Here is a 21,155-nt window from a genome sequence, read left to right as displayed (position 1 = left end):
CAGGGCAATATTGAATAAATATAAGAGTGAAAATATTTATTTGACCGCCCCTGGGCATCGAACCCGGGACCTACAGTACGGTAGCCTATCGTGCTAACCATTACATTACAGAGGCGGACAAATATAAAATTATAAAAAAAATACCTGAACTTATTCTGAACGAATATCATCTATTTTCCATTGGAGAAAGCTCTATATCTATCAAATATTACAAAAAAAACCATCGCTTACTCCTTTCAAGACCGTCATAAATAAAAAATCGTCAATTTTCAGTTGTGCATGTTTTTGAAATGCCCAGAAAATAAACTATATCCCAGCAAAAGAGGCATATTTGAAAACCTAATATTTACCCGCTACAGGGCAGAAAGTGTTGTTTTTGCATTTTGAAGAAAAGGTATTGTTTAATTATTTTTTTTAAATATACTTAATATTTTTCAAATGGAGAAAAAACCTTCAGGTTTTACATAAAAAGATCTGTTGCACAGTTAAAAGTTCAGTAAGTGGCTTAATATTTATTTTTAATTCATTGTATTATATTTTTAAACTTTAAAAACGTTCTCCTGAAATGTCAAATATTTTGATTTATGACGTTCTTGAAAGGAGTGAGCGATATGCTTCATCACAACTTAAGACACCTATAATATATATATTAAAAATGAACTGTACTTTTCACGTTATAGAATATGTTCTTACACATAATAAATATGTAATTTAAATATATTTTTAGTATGGTAATAAATTTGCCGCAGAGTGTTCGGTAATCCCCCACCTAGACAGTTAGAAAAGGGTTAAACACGAACGTAAAATGTACAAACACATGTATAAACTCAAATGCCTATTCATAACCCTCTCGGAGCAGTAAAGCGAGTAGACTTGCCCAATTAACCCAGGAATAACCCTTGATTTGATTTTATGATCTTAGGAGATGTGATAAACCGAAATATGACAGATGCCATAGTACGTAAATTTGTAGGTACCTTTGCGTTTATGTTACCCTGGTAACATGACATTTTTTATTATGGAAATTACGATAACAAAGGTATTTTACTGTTTTACATTTTTGACATCTCAACAAAGATGAAGAGGAATATGTATTTATAGGGCTTATGACCTGTCGTAGGCTAGTTTAGTGATCACATTATCAGTGCAATATTCACCATTCTACCCATGATTGACAACCATACGACAATTTTTTTTGGAATTCTACATATTGTATATCATTGATCTCATGACACTGTACATGTGAATTCACTTGAGCCATCTATGTTAGACTAAGAAAGATTTTATTTAGCAGAGACCCCTTTATTTGAATGTTTGCGTGTTTCTTACCAGATTTTTCGTTATATTTTTTGCTAGTTCCAAATTCCTGATTTTTTTCAAATGTGCAATAATTCTGTATTTTTATATTACTTTTTTTTTAAAATATGAACGAACAAAACAGAAATTGTGTTTACAATATTTTAAGTGTGTGTAAATATTTGTTCACAAATCTGGGTTTGTCCACTCAGGAGTTAAATAATTCCTAGTTGAACAAACCTAGATTTGTAAACGAAATCCATATATGGATTTAAAACAGCCAAGGTGACATTACACATCCCTGTTTAACGTCTTCAGAGATGCTAAACCAAAATGAAAAGTAATCACTTTCCCTGATGCATGTATTCAATGTTATTTTTAATTATTTTTACTAACGAATTATTATAATTCTCTTTTGTATACTTTGTTAAAGTTTCCATGGAATAAATGAAATTTTTGGTGGTTTTGAATTGATTCTGGTTTATTCAGGTCCTCGACATTTCGTTATCTGGAAAGAATGTGTCATTTTGGAAGTGTCTGCGATAAGGACTCAAAGGCGTGTTTTAAGAATGTATTTCTACGCGATAAATAATTTCATGTCGTTCTGATAATAAAAGCTTTATTGCCTACAGTTTCGAGAACATAAATTATTAAGGCATACTTAGCCCTAAGATCATGGCTGATTTTAATGATAAATAACTACCGATTGGACCATAAAACGAAGGTTAAAAAAAACTGCTTAGAAATTAAATAATTTATTTAAAATAGCAAACAATGAAACCATACAGATTTGCAATTCTAATCAATAATGCAATGAAATATTATAATTAAATTGTTGATTATAATAGTTTATCGACTGTGAGAAAAACTGTAAGACTAAAATAACATATTTCTTTTCAAGACTTTTTTTATGTATCTAAGACAGATGATGAAGAATGCAAGTCTAGGCATTTATAGTGCCCACGTCCTATCATTGGCTGTTTTAAGTGATAACTTTATACACTTTATAACATTTGCCATTCTAGCCATGACTGACAACCACGACACTCAAATTTTGAAAAGTTGTACATATGATTCAATCCAAAACATTACACAATTTTTTCGAGTCTTTGTGACTTCTACAAGTATATTTGGTTCAAGGAATAAATATTGTAATAAATAATAATAATAGTTTAGTATTTCTTCTTAACTATATTTATTAAAAAATGGTCCACATGATATGATAATATAGGATTATTCTCAATAACTGATGCATGCGTTTATCACGACAATTAATATTGTAATTTTTAATAACTGATGCATTCGTTTGTCACGATAATTAATATTATAATATTCGATAACTGAGACATACGTTTGTCATGGTAATTAATAACTGAGTCACGATAAATTATATTGTATTTCTCAGTAACTGATACATGCGTTTGTCACGACAATTAACATTGTAATTCTCAATAAATGAGACATGCATTTGTCGCAATAATTAATAACTGAGTCACTATAAATATATTGTATTTCTCAATCAATGATACATGCGTTTGTCACGACAATTAACATTGTGATTCACAATAACTGAGACATGCATTTGTCATGATAATTAATAACTGAGTCACGATGAATTATACTGTATTTCTCAATAACTGATACATGCGTTTGTCACGACAATTAATATTGTAATTCTCAATAACAGAGACATGCATTTGTCACGATAATTAATAACTGAGTCACGATAAATTATATTGTATTTCTCAATAACTGATACATGCATTTGTCACGACAATTAACATTGTAATTCTCAATAACTGAGACGTGCATTTGTCACGATAATAAATAAGTGAGTCACGATACATTATATTGTATTTCTCAATAAATGATACATGCGTTTGTCACGACAGTAAACATTGTAATTCTCAATAACAGAGACATGCATTTGTCACAATAATTAATAACTGAGTCACGATAAACTATATTGTATTTCTCAATAAATGATACGTTCGTTTGTCACGACAATAAATACTGTAATTCTCAATAACTAAGACATGCAACTGTCACGATAATTAATAACTGAGTCACGATAAATTATATTGTATTTCTCAATAAACGAGACATGCGTTTGTCACGACAGTTAACATTGTAATTCTCAATAACAGAGACATGCATTTGTCACAATAATTAATAACTGAGTCACGACAAACTATATTGTATTTCTCAATAAATGATGCGTTCGTTTGTCACGACAATTAATACTGTAATTCTCAATAACTAAGACATGCGATTGTCACGATAATTAATAATTGAGTCACGATAAATTATATTGTATTTCTCAATAAATGATACATGAGTTTGTCACAACAGTTAACATTGTAATTTTCAATAACTGAGACATGAATTTGTCACGATAATGAATAACCGAGTCACGACAAACTGTATTGTATTTCTCAATAACTAGTACATGCGTTTGTCACGATAATTAACGTTGTAATACTCAATAACCGATACATGCGTGCGTTTGTCGCAATAATTAAAGTGCCCGTTGTTGCGGATCACCCATTACGTACGTACGCAACCCTAAAATGGCGGTTTGGAAACTTCAACCTGAACCCTTCTCTAATATTCCGTATAAACTTTGGTACATGATTATAAATTTGGAGCTGCAAATACCCACGGAGGAGAATGTACTTAGCTGATTGAAGACGCCGTTTTAATAGAGTATGAATATTTGGAGAGGAAACGGCTTTATTAAAATTCAGACCTTGCGATAGTCGAATTAGGCGGGGAATGAGGTAAAAATGTTAATTGGAGTTCGAATTACCCGGAAACGTGACAAATTACACTTGTTTAAAAAACAGGACATTTCTCTGTCGTAATTTTGTCCTAAATGTATCGTTATATTTCTTTACTAGTTGACATTGCTCTCCCGAGGAAAACTGAATTTTTCTCTTTCCTACTCTGTATTTTTTCTTCTACTTCTAACTCGAACTAAATGTTGTTCCCAATGGACTGAATTTTTCTCTTGACTATCATTAATTTCTTCTTCTTCTTTTTTTTCTAACCTTTATCCGCGACCAATGGTGCATAGGGCACTGCATCGTATTGAGGCAGTGATATCTTGATCGTTACTTACATGAAGTCGATACTAATTTTTTTTATTTAGTAAAAAAGTTTTTAAAATTACGAAATTTGATGAATTTTACGTTACCTTTAATTTATTTGTGTACTGCAGCTGTCTTGTATACAAATGTTAAATACTATTGACATATGACGCAATATGCAGAAAATATAACATTACTTAGTGGTAATACATGATGAAATTGTAAAAGACAAATACTTGTTTTTTTACCACTTGAGTTTATTTTTTATAAACTCAAGTGGTAAAAAATAAGAGTTTTTCATTTACAATTTCTTCTGATAGGATGTTTAATTTTGTGCCACCCTGTACTACCATATAACATCCACGATAACCGTCTATATTATTAATCGTCTGTTTTCTGTTATTTTTACTCGGATAACGCAAACATTCCACGGATAAAGACAAACTTTTATACGAAAAGAATTGATCCAGATCTCCGAGAATTGAAAGCGCATTCAGAAAGTTCGCCTTTGTCCGCGTATCGAATTTAGTGGAATTACCCCTCATGATTTCATCGTAAAACAGAAATTTTCGACATCTTCTCTTCGATAATAAATTCACATAAGAGAATTGCGACTCGTTGAAAACTTCCTGCAAAAATTTGCATATATAATTTTGAGAATCAATTCAATTTTCTATGCTACGAGTATGTCGATTTTAGAATACTTAGAATCATAATTATTTGATAATTCACTAACCATTTAATAGATAATGATCACAAATTAAATAATAATAACCTAGAAATCCTAAAAATAATAAATCACAAAAGTCATTTTGAAACAATAGAATTTCATAAAATATAAACAATAATAAACCCATAATAACAATTTTACAATGACTAAAGCCTCCCCTTTTTTGTCTATGTTCCCACTGATAGGAATTTAAAATAATAAAAATAATGATTAAAATTAAATTAATTGATAAAAATAACAGCTCTTACCCCCTCTTCAACCTTCAACGTCCCAAGGACCCAACTCTAAAATTTAGAGTTAGCTTCACATTCGGTGTTTGAAAATGATCCGGAATGCATCGAAACACGTGTCATAGTAGATTTTTATAGATAGTAGTATTTACTAAGTAAAACTTAAATTAATAATGGAAACAAATTAATTGTGCTTAATTTTCGATATTTTTCTCTTTGATTATGATAATAGTTTGTATTCAATAACAAGAACAATTCTTTAAGAACAGTGTCCGTCGATGGTTACTTAACATTGGAAGGGACAAGGTAGAAAGTGAATTAATTAAAGTCCAGGTGTAATTATCACATTGAAAAACCTTAAACTATAAATTATTTTTGTATCTCCTGTATGTTATGTTTATAATCTAATCATTAAAAAAATAAATATATATTAAAAATAAAAAATATATAAACTTTGTATTATTACCATGTTAGTATTCGGCTCAACACAGGCCATGCCTAAAGAGCCGTAATACGTATAATAAATGTGTATATGAAATGAATATGTATATTGAATGTATCTATGTTTTATGAAAATAAATAAATAAATAAATAAAATAAATAAATTTATTGAGAAACATGTCATATAAATTTTTCAGATTTAATGTATGGTAACAAAATATTTTATTGCAAGTGAAGTATGTATTTATTGTTGTTTGTTTTTTTCCGAAATTGATAAGGGTGAAATGCGAAATAATAATATTTGAAAACGAGACACCCACCCCTATAAAGTCATGCTTATATCGGTCTTAAGTGAGAGAGGTAAGCGTTTTTCAGGGATGAAGAAATTAATGTACGTAATTTATGTGGAAACTTTAGTCGTTCGTTTTAAAAATTGAAACGATTCGTTCATTCCTAAATGGTTTTTTTTCTGCTTAAATTCAAATGGGATTGGCTTAATATTTACTATTTAAATTATTCGGGATGTATTTTAACGTATTTTCTAAGAATTTATAAAATATCAGTGACATTTTTATCGCAAATATATGGTGATTTTATACGATTTTTACGATGGCAATTTAAATACGATGAATGATGAAAGATAACGGAATTTCGAGAGTCGATTTTGGTGATAGGTATCGATTTTTACTCGGTAAATATCACTATTTATTAAAATCTATTATGACTTGTTTTTCGATGCATTCAGCATCGCAAACACCGTATTTACTTATCATGACGAATGCATTGAAACTCGTGTAATAATATATTAAAAAAAAGTGTTGTCTAACAATTAAAATTTCTTCTTTTTCTTCTTCAAACCTTTATCCGCACCTGATGGTGCATAGGGCACTGCATCACATAAACGCAATATTATCTTGATCGTTCACACATGAAAAAAAAGCGACCCTCTGCTTCAGGCACCAGTCCAGGGTAATAACCCTATTGAATAAATATAAGAGTGAAAAATCACTTGGGACTTCAGTATGGTAGCCAAGCTTGCTGACCATAACACCATGGAGGCGGACGGAAAATGAGAAATTAACAATATGTTTTAATATTATTTATTATATCGAACACTGGATAATTCACCCTATGGATGATATATCAAGTTAAAGGTATCTCAATGACGTTAAACATGTATCGTTCTTTACTCTCATACAAAAGGAGATCTGAGTGTCCCAGGACTTACGACCTGGCATTTGGCTGGCTTAAGCGATCACTGAATACATTTATGTAACGTTCACCGTTCTGCCCATTATTGAACATCCATATTGCATTAATTCTTGAAACCTGTATATATGTATCTCTGTAGTTCTAATCTGTAGTAAGACCTAAATACCTGAACTATAGGTACCATCAAACTAAGGAATGGGTGAAAAAAATTACATATGCATGACCATATAAATTTAATTTGAATCAACGAGTTGGTAACGATAAAACATAAATAAAATAAAACTTCCAAACTTTTAGTGCGACAAGTCAAAAAATACTTTGATTTATGTGAAATGAAACAAGTAAATATAAACTTATAAATATTATCACAAATTTAAATTAAATTTAAATATGAATAGATGCTAAACACGCAAAACCAATGATTATGAAATCTTTATTTCCAAACTCGAGGCATACTTTGAGCTGGTTTCTTTTTGGAAAATAGGTCCGTATGTGAGAACGATTTTAAATAGTTGTACAACTTTTAATCGAGATTACCCTTAAATAAAAGAAATGTCTATAAAGGGTAAACAGTGGAGTTACTGGCACCCCCAGTTATTGTCAGTACAAACTTCAGTCGTAAATATTTTTGGATATTTATTTCTGATAATATTTCCATGTATTTAATTTTAATTTTATGTATCCCATTTTTCTGCTATTTTACATTGACTACCATCCTGGAGGTCCCGGGTTTGATTTCTATTGGTGTGAAAATATACACAAGTATTTTTTTTACTGTAATATACTCGGAATTGTATTTAAATAAACGCCTTGCCTTCACGTTGTGTATGTGTATGTCTGTGTATATAATAACTTATAATACATATATTTTATAAAATAAATTATGTAAATTGTTATGTATATAAAGGGAAAATAAATAAATGAGTAAAATGTTATTAAGGATTAAGATAATACAACGTTGACACGATGAAGTGCCCAATTAAAATTGAAATTACGTTTTAATTTTTATTCAGCATCAAAATGTAAGAAAACTACTAGTGTTTCTTCTAAAGATAAGCAGGGGTGGGAACCAGCGGTTTCAAGACCACATTTTGTATGTTTATGTCTACAAAACTCCAAAAATAGATTATTTGTTTTTTTACTTATCAGATAAATGAATGCGCCTTTAACAAATTAATAAGTTCCCTAGATTATTTAAAATAAACTTTAATAAAATATCTGGCAAATAATTAATACATGTTTGCTAAAGATAGTGATTTTACGTTTTTTTTGCAGTATATATAAAAAAATGTTCTTTATTATTCAGGTTTTTATGTGTCAAAAAGGTTAAATAAAGTTAATCAAAATGTAAGACACCTTATAAAATATTTGATGTATAACCTGTCACTTAAATTATCAATTTATTTTTGTGCTACATTGATGATAACGAGACGTTTTTTGAAATAAAACAACCATTTATTTAAATAAAACGGTTTTTGTAATAAAATTAAATTGCCTTACTTTATTACGCAAAAAGTTTGTTTGTGCAATATTGCTAAGTATATCGTATGAATGTGTTTAAAGCCGCTGAAAGACACAAACTAGTTCAGTCTCAGCTGCCCATAACTGTCTTATTTACCCTATGTCAAAAATTACTCAAGATGCGTGACCGCAATCCCTTAAGCAGGAGACAAAATCGTGCAAAAAGTTTGGCGGGTAATGGTTAAAGTTGGCCTATATATCTCAAATAATGACATAAAAATTCCATCATAAAACGAATAATACCAAAATTTTCATTTTCCGAAACTTAAATCATTTAAAAATTTAATATATTTTTATTAAGAATAAATAAACCAGGGTTCCAAACATAAAATGACCAAATTTAACGCACTTTCTCGCTAACATAAATTAGAATGTAAATACATATATATGCGAGCATGCCTTTACTGGACCGGGACCGTTGGCGTGGAATGCTCTTCCACCAGAAGTTGAAAATAGTAAAAGTTAGGTGATCTTTAGAAAAAAATAATCACGCATTTGATAAATATCTAAACATATCGCTCACTCCTTTCAATGTCATATATCAAAAAACTTGATTTTTCAGCAGATCGTTTTTAAAGTTTAAGAATATAATAAAATGTAATAAAAATAAATATCAACCCACTTATTGAACGTTTTACTATGCAACAGATCTTTTTAGGTAAAACATGAAGGTTTTATCTCCATTTGAAAAATGTTGAGTACATTTAAAAAACTAATTAAACAATACCTTTTCCTCAAAATGCAAAAACAACACTTTCTGCCATATAGCGGGTAAATATTAAGTTAAAAATATGCCGCTTTTGTTGGAATATAGTACATTTTCTGGGCATTCCGGAAATATGCACAACTGAAAATTAACGATTTTTGATATATGACGTTGTTGAAAAGAGTGAGCGATATGTTAATCATATATTTTATTATTATTATATTATTATTGTTTTATTATTATTGTATTATTATATTTTATCATTATTATATTATTATGTTATATTATGTTGTCCGCCTCCGTAGTGTAATGGTCAGCACGCTCGCCTACCGTTCTGGAGGTCCCGGGTTCGATTCCCAGGGGGTTTGATAAATAAAAGTGATTTTTTCACTCTAATATTTATTCAATATTACACTGGACTGGTACCTGACGTGGAGGGCTGATCACCTTTCCTTCATGTGAAATCGATCGAGATAACACTGCGTTTATATGAAGCAGTGCCCTATGCACCATTGGGGTGCGGTAAGGGTTTTATTATTATTATTATTATTATTATATATACACATATATATATATATATATATATATATATATATATATATATATATATATATATATATATATATATACATATATATATACATAAATATATATATTTATATATATATATATATATATATATATATATATATATATATATATATATATATATATATATATATATATATATATATGTATATACATATTCATAAAAACAGTATTTTCTAAATCTTACATTCTTCTTCTTTACTTGTGATGTCGGGTCCCCCTGACGTTGACTATGACTTGTCAAAAAGTGTCTCTATTTTAGACGGTCAGAAACAGCTCTTGGACGCATTGCTGGATTAAAAGTTATTTCGTTTTGTAAAGAATACGCCAAATAAATCAAATAAATGTTTATAACTGAGTAAGAATATATCGTAATCATTTATTTATTCGAGTCAGTAGCATAATATTGTTGGTGGACTCCTATTCCTAGGTCAGTTTAGGGTAGTTTAAAATATTTCGTTAAAATGTATGTACGGATAGTTGTTGAACAGTACACAGAATACAAAATGTACCTTACATACGGTAACGAAATTCAACCAACATGTTTATTTATTGACTAACTCGAAGCATATACGTAACATGAACGCTACTCTCTCTGTACATGGTGTATGCCACGCTAAAACATACGGATGGATACACTTCCAGACATTGAATTAGAAGCATACATCAAAAATGAAATAATAAAACAAAAACACTTGTTTTTTTACCATTTGAGTTTATTTTATGACGAATAGTTTCGGAAGCTATGCTTCCATCAGGTCTAAATGTAAAGTAAAACATAATAAATAATTGACTGTTCTATAAATAAGGAGAGGGGTAAGTTAGGGGGAGGCGATTAGTGAAGGGGCGGAGTTTGAAAATAAAGGGAAAATGGAAAGCAAAGGTGAAAATTTTTGAAACAATATGTATATAATATATTAAGATTGTTTTTTTTTAAAACAAGTGTTTTTTTAAAAAAAAAAATTATCATGTCTTACCATAAAGTGAATGCCGAAACAATGAATAAAAAAAAATATGAGATTTTTTACAGCATTTAATACGTAAATAAATATATGCAATAAATAAAAATTAATCCACCTCCGTAGTGTATTGGTCAGCACGCTCGGCTACCGTACTGAAGGTTCCAGACTCAATTGCCAGGAGAGGGGGTCGAAATAAATATGACTGATTTTTCAGTCTAAAATTTATTTAATATCAACCCGGGACTGGCTGATCTCCTTTCCTTTGTGTATTTAACGATCAAGATAGCTCTGCTTCTAAACGATGCAGTACCCTATGCACCATTGGGTGCGGATAAGGGTTTCGAAGAATGTGTTACATAAATAAATATAATTAAATAACTCCTCTAATAACACATCAAAAATCATAACAAATGAGTGAATGGCGCACTGTATTCAGTTATAGCGAATAGAATCTTATAATATACAATGGAGTTAGCAAAAGAAGGATAAAATTGGACTGAATCCAGTCGAAATGCGTTCTCTCAGACGAATGTAGGGTAAAACTTTGTATGATAGATGTTCGAAGGTGATTTAAGGAAAAAATGCTAGGTTGAGATAATCGTGATGGTTAGTTAGTTTATTTTATTTTTCCGTCAGGAATTCTTCGTTTTGCCGCACGTTCGTCTGAGAGACCTTATTATGACAACATTCAGTTTGCTTTCGTCCATGCTTTAAATCCATACCATAAAATTAGTACCGCGACTCCGTTGTATACTACCAGTTTAGTTTTCGCTTTTAGGCTTTTATTTTAAAAAGTGTAAGATCTGTTTCATTAAAAACTGTGAAAATGATATTTTATTTAAAAAATTATAATGGTCCCGTTATGATGGTAAGCTACTGTATCTAGTGAAGCATTAAAACAACTTAAGCAAACAGTGTAGAAACAAAGTTATAAATTAAACAACATTTGTTTTTGTTTGGGATAAACATATTTCGAATCAAGGGATGGAAACATTTGTTAAATAATTATAATTAGGGTTGGCATTATCACATACTTAGGATAAACAAGGAAAATACAATACAAGGATTTTTTCATTGTAATCTGTGTAGGTCACTTTGTCGGGTGGTTTTTTGGATTATGATTTTTCCATTGTTTTGCGGTTGTGCTCAATAAAGGTATCTCAAAATGAGGTTAAATCCTGGTTTTAAATAATAAAAAGTGGTTGATTATTGACTTTACTTTACTTGATATTTTTGGCCAGATTTTTTAAGGCAAAATTTGGTAAAATCTTCAGTGTGTGTAAAATGTTGTATTTATTTAGGTTATATAATTTTTGTGGAAGTTCACGAAGAAAAGTTTTTAAAATGTCAAATTTTTACTTTATTGATACAAGCAGTGAATTTGTTGAAGATTTTGTAAATTATTAAATGTCCTTTGGTAATTTTTAATACAGATGTAACCTTCGATTTTATGAAAAGTTTATTTTACAATGCGAACAATGTCATAGCATGTACATATTAATATTATTCTTAATGTCATATGAGAAAACACGTTAGAAACGTGAAATTGTATTTTCGGAAATATTTTCAAATGGCATGGGCAGAATTTATTTTATTAAATATTGCCAACACATTGTTCATTTTATTTTTTCATACCCGCTCGATCAAAAAATATAAATATATATATATATATATATATATATATATATATATATATATATATATATATATATATATATATATATATATATATATATATATATATATATATATATATATATATATATATATATATATATACATATATATATATACACATACATACATATTTCTCGTTTTAAGATTTATGCTCAAGCTATAATCATTAAACATGATAGGTTTTTTTTTGTATCTAAAAACCACAAAGAAGTTTGACAGATAATGCATACCGATTTTGAAGTTTATGGCATTTTCAACTCGGTACAAAAAATAAAATTTATGTTCTTTTGTTAAGATCACTTAAATTATAAGTGTTGATCATTAATGTACCTGGTATGTTGTCTTATCGTCGGATAAGCAACACTTAAGACCTCTGGCTACTCGACTTAACATCTTAAGTCCCAACCATCCATTATTGTCTATTATTAAACAAATATTGGATTCAAAAACAAAAATATTACACAAATATTGGATTTATCCACGAGAGATTCCCCTAGCATGCTTATCACCATTTGAACATCTATCGTGTATCGTTTTGCCGCACATTCGTCTGAGAAATTGCATTTTGGCTGCATTAACTTTATTTTGGTCCTTTTTCGCCAACTGCATGCTTCACTTTCATACGTTAGGGTGGAAATCAGGACTCCATTGTGCACTGTGAGTGTGGCTTTCGCTGAAATCTCTTTATCTTTATAAATTTTTCTATCCTTAGAAAACGTACTTGCTAAATATATGAATTCATCTACCTATTCCAAAATTTCCCCTTTTACAATTATTATATTTTACACCTAGATCCTAAACTAAAAACTCCTAAATGTTGTTTTTATTGTGCATTGCGTAGCGAATACTTCAATTCCGAATGACAACTTGTGAGCTAAAATGTACCAATAAAAAGTGGTTAAAACATTGTTGTTTTATTTTATAAAGTTTATAAAATGTACCACAAAGTATCTGCGAAAAACATTCAAGAAATGATAATGGAATGTTAATTCCAAAACAGATAGTCATGAAGTTGTATTTTAAAGTGGTATTAAAAAAAGTGAATGATGAATGATAAGGAGTGTGTTATTTTACCGAATCATAAAGTTAACAATGCTTTTAATATACAAAATATATTGTACGTCTCTTTAAAAATTAGCGAAGTGTTTTTTTCCAGCCTCAATAGGTTGGCTGGTAATAATTACACATATGCCTGACCACTTTTGGATAATTTATGGCGTGTTTTATGTTTCATGTGCTGTTGAATACATTATGTAATTTGTAAACGCTGTCAATTTACACTGACAATTCGTCAACAATGTGCTGCTAGTATTTTCAAGTTTTTTTTCTCATTATTTATTATTAATAAATATATATGAATAGTAAAACATATTGCGAAATATTTCTTGTAAATTTATTCAAGCGCCAATAAGACTAGACGCCAATAAGAATAGGCGAGTGTAATGCAGAGTTGAATTTCCTTGAAATTAATATAATTTTTTTAACTATACCATATACATTTATGGTTTAATCAAAATCCTTGTTTATAATTCTGGATTTCTCAAACTTATCCTATATTTCAATTTTAACTAACTATCTTACTATCACGCCGCTTCCCCGTAGGGGTAGCCAGAGAGAATATAACGCCACACTATTCTGTCTTTGCAAACATTATTCACCTCTTCCACGTTCATGCATCTCCACCCGATGATTATTTCGATTCCTACTCTGACCGCTTTCAAGTTTTTGGCATACCTGATCGTCTTAAGTTTTTATCGGTCTTCCTCTGCTCCCATTTACTAGATTCATCTTGAAGTCATCCTTCAAAGACTTTCGTAGTTAACGGGAGCATATCCTTTGAACACAAGTAGTTTTGTCAATTCGACTATGTATCAATTAATAAGCATTATACCTACATACATACTTGTGAATAAGTGTAAGTATTTTATCTCTCAATCAAACCCTTATCGATGAATTGTGGATATTTTGTTCTGTAGACTCATGAGTTTGCCAACCACTGTACATATTTTATCACACTTTATACGGAATATGAAAATTGACTTCAAATGCCACTATTTTTTTCTGTGTTAAGTCAGAAAAATAATTTTGATTTTTAAAAAATGATAAGGAAACAATTTAAAAGTACTATTATCATACACAAAAGTAATATCGCTCACTCCTTTTAATAACTTCACATATCAAAAATCGCCAATTTTCAGTTGTGCATGTTTTCGGAATGCCCAGAAAATTATACTATATCCCTGCAAAATCGGCATATTTTTAACTTAATATTTACCCGCTACAGGACAGAAAGTGTTCTTTTTGAATTTTGAAGAAATGGTTTTGTTTAATAATTTTTTTAAATACATTAAATATTTTTTAAATGGAAATAAAACATTCAGGTTTTACCTAAAAAAAGCTCTGTTGCACAGTCAAAAGTTCAATTAGTGGTTTGATATTTATTTTGAATACGTTTTAATATATTTTTTTAAAACTTTGAAATCGAGCGATATATCCCTACGATTTTTCTACTTTCATAAAATGGATTCTACTAAAATTTTCTATCATAGACATTTTGTGTTTCTAAATTATAGAGGTGGATAATTATACACTTTTTGTTGAGGTATAGAAGGAGCAATTATGTTACGCGATGTAATTTTGGTATGAGTCTAGCACTAACTATTCTATTATTCTATAAATTTCTGATGTTTTCTGATTTATGGGACTTTGCACAGGTGGTAGGAAAATTGTATAATTATTGAAACAAAAATTTGTTTTCCACCATATGAAAATATTATTTAAATGGGTACATAAAATTTTTAAGAGAGTTTGAATTGAAAAGTAATGAAAATATGTATTAAAACAATGATTATTCGGTTAATTTTTCAGGATTTTAAACAATGATATTACAGTGAGTATCCGCTGTTGAAGCAATTTATGTAACAGCGTCCATTTTCCAAATATTTAACCGTTTTAGCGTTGAAGTTTTTTTCACATGTAAGTATGATAAATATTTGTTACAGAAGATTTTTAAAAAAAAAATGGTATATCAAGGTTTAATGGACATTTTAAGTGCAAAATTAATAAGTTTTTAAAAAAAACGTTATTCGATTTTTTACAAAAATTAGCTGAATTAGATAATTTGTCAATAATTAACTTAACAAAACATAATAAATGCAATGATTAAAGAAAACACTTGTTTTTTACCACTTGAGTTTTATCATAGACTACATGTTTCAGAAGTTAAACTTCCATCATTCAGGTTTGTATAATAACCTGAATGATGGAAGTTTAACTTCTGAAACATGTAGTCTATAATAAAACTCAAGTGGTAAAAATCAAGTGTTTTCTTTAATCATTGTAACATGTCTTACCACAAAGTTAATGCCGAAACAATAAATAAAATAATAAATGCAGACTGCAATATGACCTTCCAGCTTGACTGTCAAATCACACGTCTATATATCGATGGATGTGTTTTTTGCAAAGCATACCAGAGTCGATATATAGATTTTCAGCTATATAACGGTTAAAAGAAATAATAAATGATGCACAAGGAATTCTAGAAAAAAATGATCACTTAAAAAATTAAATATTCAAGTTTTTAAATTATTTAGCAAATAGTCGTATTCTAAACCATTTCTGCTCCAAATGATACAAAGGGACAACATCGTATTTACGTATATATCCTTTGACGGCTACTTACATACATGACGACAATGTGATTATTTTGCTATTTCTTTAATGTTTTTTACAGATACTTTGTGGCACATTTAATAAAATAAATGTGAAATTTTAGTTGAAGAAACGAACCAAAAATAAAGCTGTTATGAAAACAGTATTTTATCTTTTACGTATGATTTAACTTTGTTTTAAAATCACTATAAATATTTTATTATTACATAATTATAATGTCTACTGGTTTCGATACTAACCGGTAGACATTATAATTAAGTTATAATAAAATATGTATATTATTTTAAAACAAAGTTACATTTTAAGTATAAAATGGAGAATCACAAAGTTTAACAAATATAAATTAAATAAAAAAAAAAATTATATTTTATCTGTACCGATTGTATTTTTTCTGCATATTTTGAATTTAATTCAATGTAGAATGATTACAAAATTGCACATACGTTCATTTTTTGAAATAGTAAGTGTAAATAATATTTTCGTGTTATTCGTCTTAAAATACTCTTAAATTATAAGCGTATTTCACGGTTTTTTGGTTGGTTCACTTACCTTGTTATCATATCGTGATGAAATGTCAAAAAGGGTATCTGACGCGGTTCAAGTAGGGTCAAAAAGCATGGGTAAAGCTCTCACATGAGATGTAGGGAAAGAGTAACTGAAACAATTATGTATCGTTCGGTTTTGAGATACGTGATGCATGAATCCTGGGTGCGTGCGTTCGGAAATTACTAAGAACTATAAAGAATTCCGGTTAGCGATGAAGACCTAATGGCACCTTTTGTACTGAAGTGTAGAATATACTCGCATATAAATGCAATCTATATGGGCAGAAAATCAGTGCCTAAATTAACCTCATATCAAGAAATACGTTGTATTGCTACGTTTAACAGATGGCGCTGCCATTGAAGTAAAAAAAATAAGCAAAAAAAAAATATTTATTTTATCTGTGCCAGGCAAATACACGTGCAACAGGTATATTTAAACAAAAACAAGAATGCAACGTTTTAGAAATTTGAAAGCAATAGCTTGACGAGTTTTCAGATTTTGAACATAGGAACATTTATATTTTTATTTAAATAAAAGGCGTCAGGTTCGCGCCGCCCAGGACGACCACTGCTGACAATTCGTCGGCAGTTCTCGTCAGAGCTTCGAGACGCGGATCTGACTTGGGAGGATGCAAGGGAGCTGGCAGCCGACAGAAAAGCCTGGAGACAGTTTGTGGACTCCATATGCTCCACCTAGGGAGCGGATATGGTTTTATTTGAATGCAATGTTGAAGAGGTGAAGATTGTTTGCATGTAGATACGTAGGCAGAGGCGTGCATTATATATAGGCAGGAAAGCAGTGCCTATCCTGGATTACTCGCGTTCCATATAGAAACACAACCAGTGCCTACTATGCCTTATCCTTGCCCAACCCTACTGCCTAAACTGATTAAAAAGAGTTCACGTATTCGTGGAAGCTTGGATGTAACTGACATCAATAGTAAGGTAGAGCAAAGGCAATTGAGATGGTATGGGCAAATAGGATGCAGAGAACCTGATCATGTTGTGAAGACATGGCCTAGTTGACGTTTCCCAAGATAAAATAATGCATAGTCTGAGGACGAAGAGATTCTTTTTTATATATTTGGATACATTTATTTAAATCACAATTTAAAAATATTTTAACCTTTTTTTTGCAGAGACCCACCAAGCCACCACGTGTATCTTGTCGGTGAAGTTCTTTTTCAATACATTTTTTATTGTTTTTAACGATTTTAACCTAATATACACACAAAAAGAGAAAAAAATTAAGAATATAAACATTGTACAATTTTCATAAAATTAACTCTTGATCATTTACCCATTCCTTTATTTTGCCTTTGTTCCATATTTTATTTTGACCTCTAATATCCGTCGGCAAAAACAACAAATTAAAAATGTTCGGAACGATATATTGCAGAGTTCGACTCCCATATTTATTGTTAATTCTTGGGACTATCAAACCTTCGTTGTGTGTAAATCGTGTATCATGGTTGTGTACTAAAGGAGATGATTCGGAGACGATTATTTAGGATCTCAGCCTTGCTTTTTTTTCACATTTGAGCATCCATCATATATCGTTTGCCCCAAATTTGTCTTAGAGGATAAATGAGGAAGAATACTTTCATGCTTATTTTTGAACTCCATTCTTCACTTCCATACATTAGGGTAGGAACCACAGACCGTCATTTATGTAAATTTATTAAATTTAAATGTAAAATTAATGATAAATTTATGTGTAAAAGAGTTGTAGGAAATATTGCCTCTGTGAATATATGTATGATTATGTACCGTACGATTAATTTTCTCTTTTGTAAAATCATATTCAGATCAAATATAATGATACACGTTGCCAAAATGATTATGTAGGTATTATGTCTTCATTTAATATAAACCACTGGTTCCTATCAATAAAAGTAGTATTTTGTGAAACCGGCCGTGATTTATATGGCATCGAATTCGCTTGCATTACCCTCCTTAGGCATAAACACTTTGCTTACGAGACAACATAATAATTTGACCGAGTACTGCACACATAACCGCTAGATTCCTTTGTCTCACTTAGCCTTAAGTGATGTATTGTTGATACGGATGATAATTCACTGCCATCTGTATACAACAAAAAGCCGAAACACCGCGGTGCCTTCACGAAATCACTGTAATTTGTTCAAATTAAATATAGATTTAACGCTGAAAAAGCTGGAACCTACAGCCATCTATCACAGGCAAACGCGGGGCAAATTGAGAGGTATCATTTTGCTGTCAAAAACAGTATCGACAAAATTCGGTAATCTGTAGACACAAAGTTTTTAGACGTATATTACTGAAAAAAGAACGCAATAAAAATAAATTGATCAATTTGATAATCACGACGTCAATTGTTTATGTTACCTGCTCTAGTTTTGATATATAAACAATACCGATGTATAGAAGTAAAGCACGGAGATGGCAAAAGAAGGAGTAGACTGAATGCAGTCGAAATATGATCTCTCAAATGTGTCGCCTACTTTCAAAATCCGCCAGATCCAATTGTATTAGATTTTAAAATATATACTCTATCGGAATGCCAAATGTGGGTTTTATTGTTTAAAATGTTTTTATACTAGAAAACCCTGCTAAAAAATACTTAAAAACAGCGAAGTATTTCAAATTCGGCTATATTCATGGAACTTGCCTTCTGACCCGTATCGGCCAATCAGAGAGCGAGGATAGGTCAAAAATTAAGATGACGTCATTATCGATTTGTGTCTCGTGTTTTTTTTTTAAATACTGAATAATTTTTGAAAAGATGTCAAAAATAATATGAAAATTAAAGAATGTGTTGAGATGGTTTGAGCATTTGATTCAAATGGGCGAAGAAAGAACAATAAGACATATTTTTGACGCGAATTAAGTAGGAAAAAAGAGCAAAAAAAACCACAACTTTCACATAAAATATTAATCCACTAATTGATCTTTTTACTGTGCAACAGATCTTCTTAGGTAAAACCCGAATATTTTTTCTCCATTTGGAAAACAATTAATATATTTAAAAAAATAATTAAAAATAACCTTTTCTTCGAAATGCAAAAACAACACTTTCTGCCCTGTGGCGGGCAAATATTATGTTAAAAATATGCCGCTTTCGCTGGAATAAAGTACATTTTCTGGGCATCCCCAAAACATATACAACTGAAAATCGACGATTTTCGATTTATGACGTTCTTGAAAGGAGTGAGCAATATTTTTAGATAGTTTCAGCATCATTATCAGTCTTTTTAATAGTCACAATATATTGTAAGAAATAATGGTATTTTAGAAAGTAAAATTGAGCTTAAATTGTCAAATATTCTCTAATTATCGGTTTTGCCCCATTCGTGACATCGCCATATTGGTTTGTAAGATAAAGAATGAGTATAAATATTATAGTAGTTAATTGACCCTTTAAATGATTGCGTTTAATCAATAGTCATAAATATACGAGTTAACTACATATCACAGCGACCTTTCTGTCGATAATATACACCCACACGATATACAAATATAAGCCATTTAGATAAACGCGACGTAAACAATTTTGACATTTTCATTAGCTTTAAATTTGGTCAACTTATACTATAATAATCAGAAGTTGTTTATAAACTTTCAAATAAAGTTTCCTTAAGAAAGTTTGACGTGTTAACCCTTTAAAGCATGATTTATTTAATGAATTTAACATTATTTTTGATATCTCAACATAGATGAAGAAGATGTGGAAGTATGGGCATTTGTAGGGGTTACGACCGTCATAGGCTGGTCTTTGACTATCGTAAGCCCTGCGAATGCCCATACTTCTATTTTCTTCTTCATCTTTTTTGAGATGTCAAAAATAATTTTAAAAATAACTCCTAATTGGAGACAATATAAATTTGTTAACAAGTTGACACACTCGTAATTTTGTAAATGAATTTTATGTAAAATTTATTAATAAATTATTTATTTGAAAATCAGTATTTTTTTCTGTCCGCCTCCGTAGTGTAGTGTTTAGCACATTTAGCTACAATGCTGGAGGTTTCGAGTTCAATTTACACTGGGGAAAAAACTGAATTAAAACTTCAAATACCAATTCCTCAACTGATGGCGTTACAATCGGCCATATTTCACAAATGTTTTAAAATTTTTACCAGTATGCGGAAGGATCTAAGATCGTTGCATCCTATTCTCTCTGCCTACTCCTATGGTAATCCAGCGTGATGGTTAGTGAGTCAGCTGGTTTAGACATATATTTTTTTAAATTTCTTTAATTGATTCGGCAGTCACTTTGTGGTAAAACCTATCCATTTTTAGTTAAAGTTTTACTCAATAAATACCACTATTTCTTAAAATCTACTGTGACACGTGTTTCGATGCATTCTGAATCATTTTCAAACACCGTAATCATACAGTGTTTGAAAATGATGCGGAATGCGGAATGGAAAATAGTGGTTTTTACTAAGTAATTCAATTATTTTTTTTAAAAAGTATTTTCTCAAGTTACAAAAATATT

The 21,155-nt window shown here is 30.1% G+C and overlaps 1 long non-coding RNA gene across 1 annotated transcript in view; it reads left to right on the top strand.

Moving 5' to 3' along the window:
• Nucleotides 1–21,155, top strand: part of LOC148302051 (uncharacterized) — a 319,967-nt gene that overhangs the window by 98,463 nt on the left and 200,349 nt on the right. The gene's annotated exons all lie outside the window — the stretch shown is intronic.

Source organism: Brachycentrus maculatus, unplaced genomic scaffold, assembly GCF_059751285.1.
Source record: "Brachycentrus maculatus isolate JH-2025_06_01 unplaced genomic scaffold, ASM5975128v1 h1tg000485l, whole genome shotgun sequence".
Lineage (NCBI taxonomy): Eukaryota > Metazoa > Arthropoda > Insecta > Trichoptera > Brachycentridae > Brachycentrus > Brachycentrus maculatus.
This window is presented reverse-complemented; position numbering and strand designations above follow the sequence as displayed.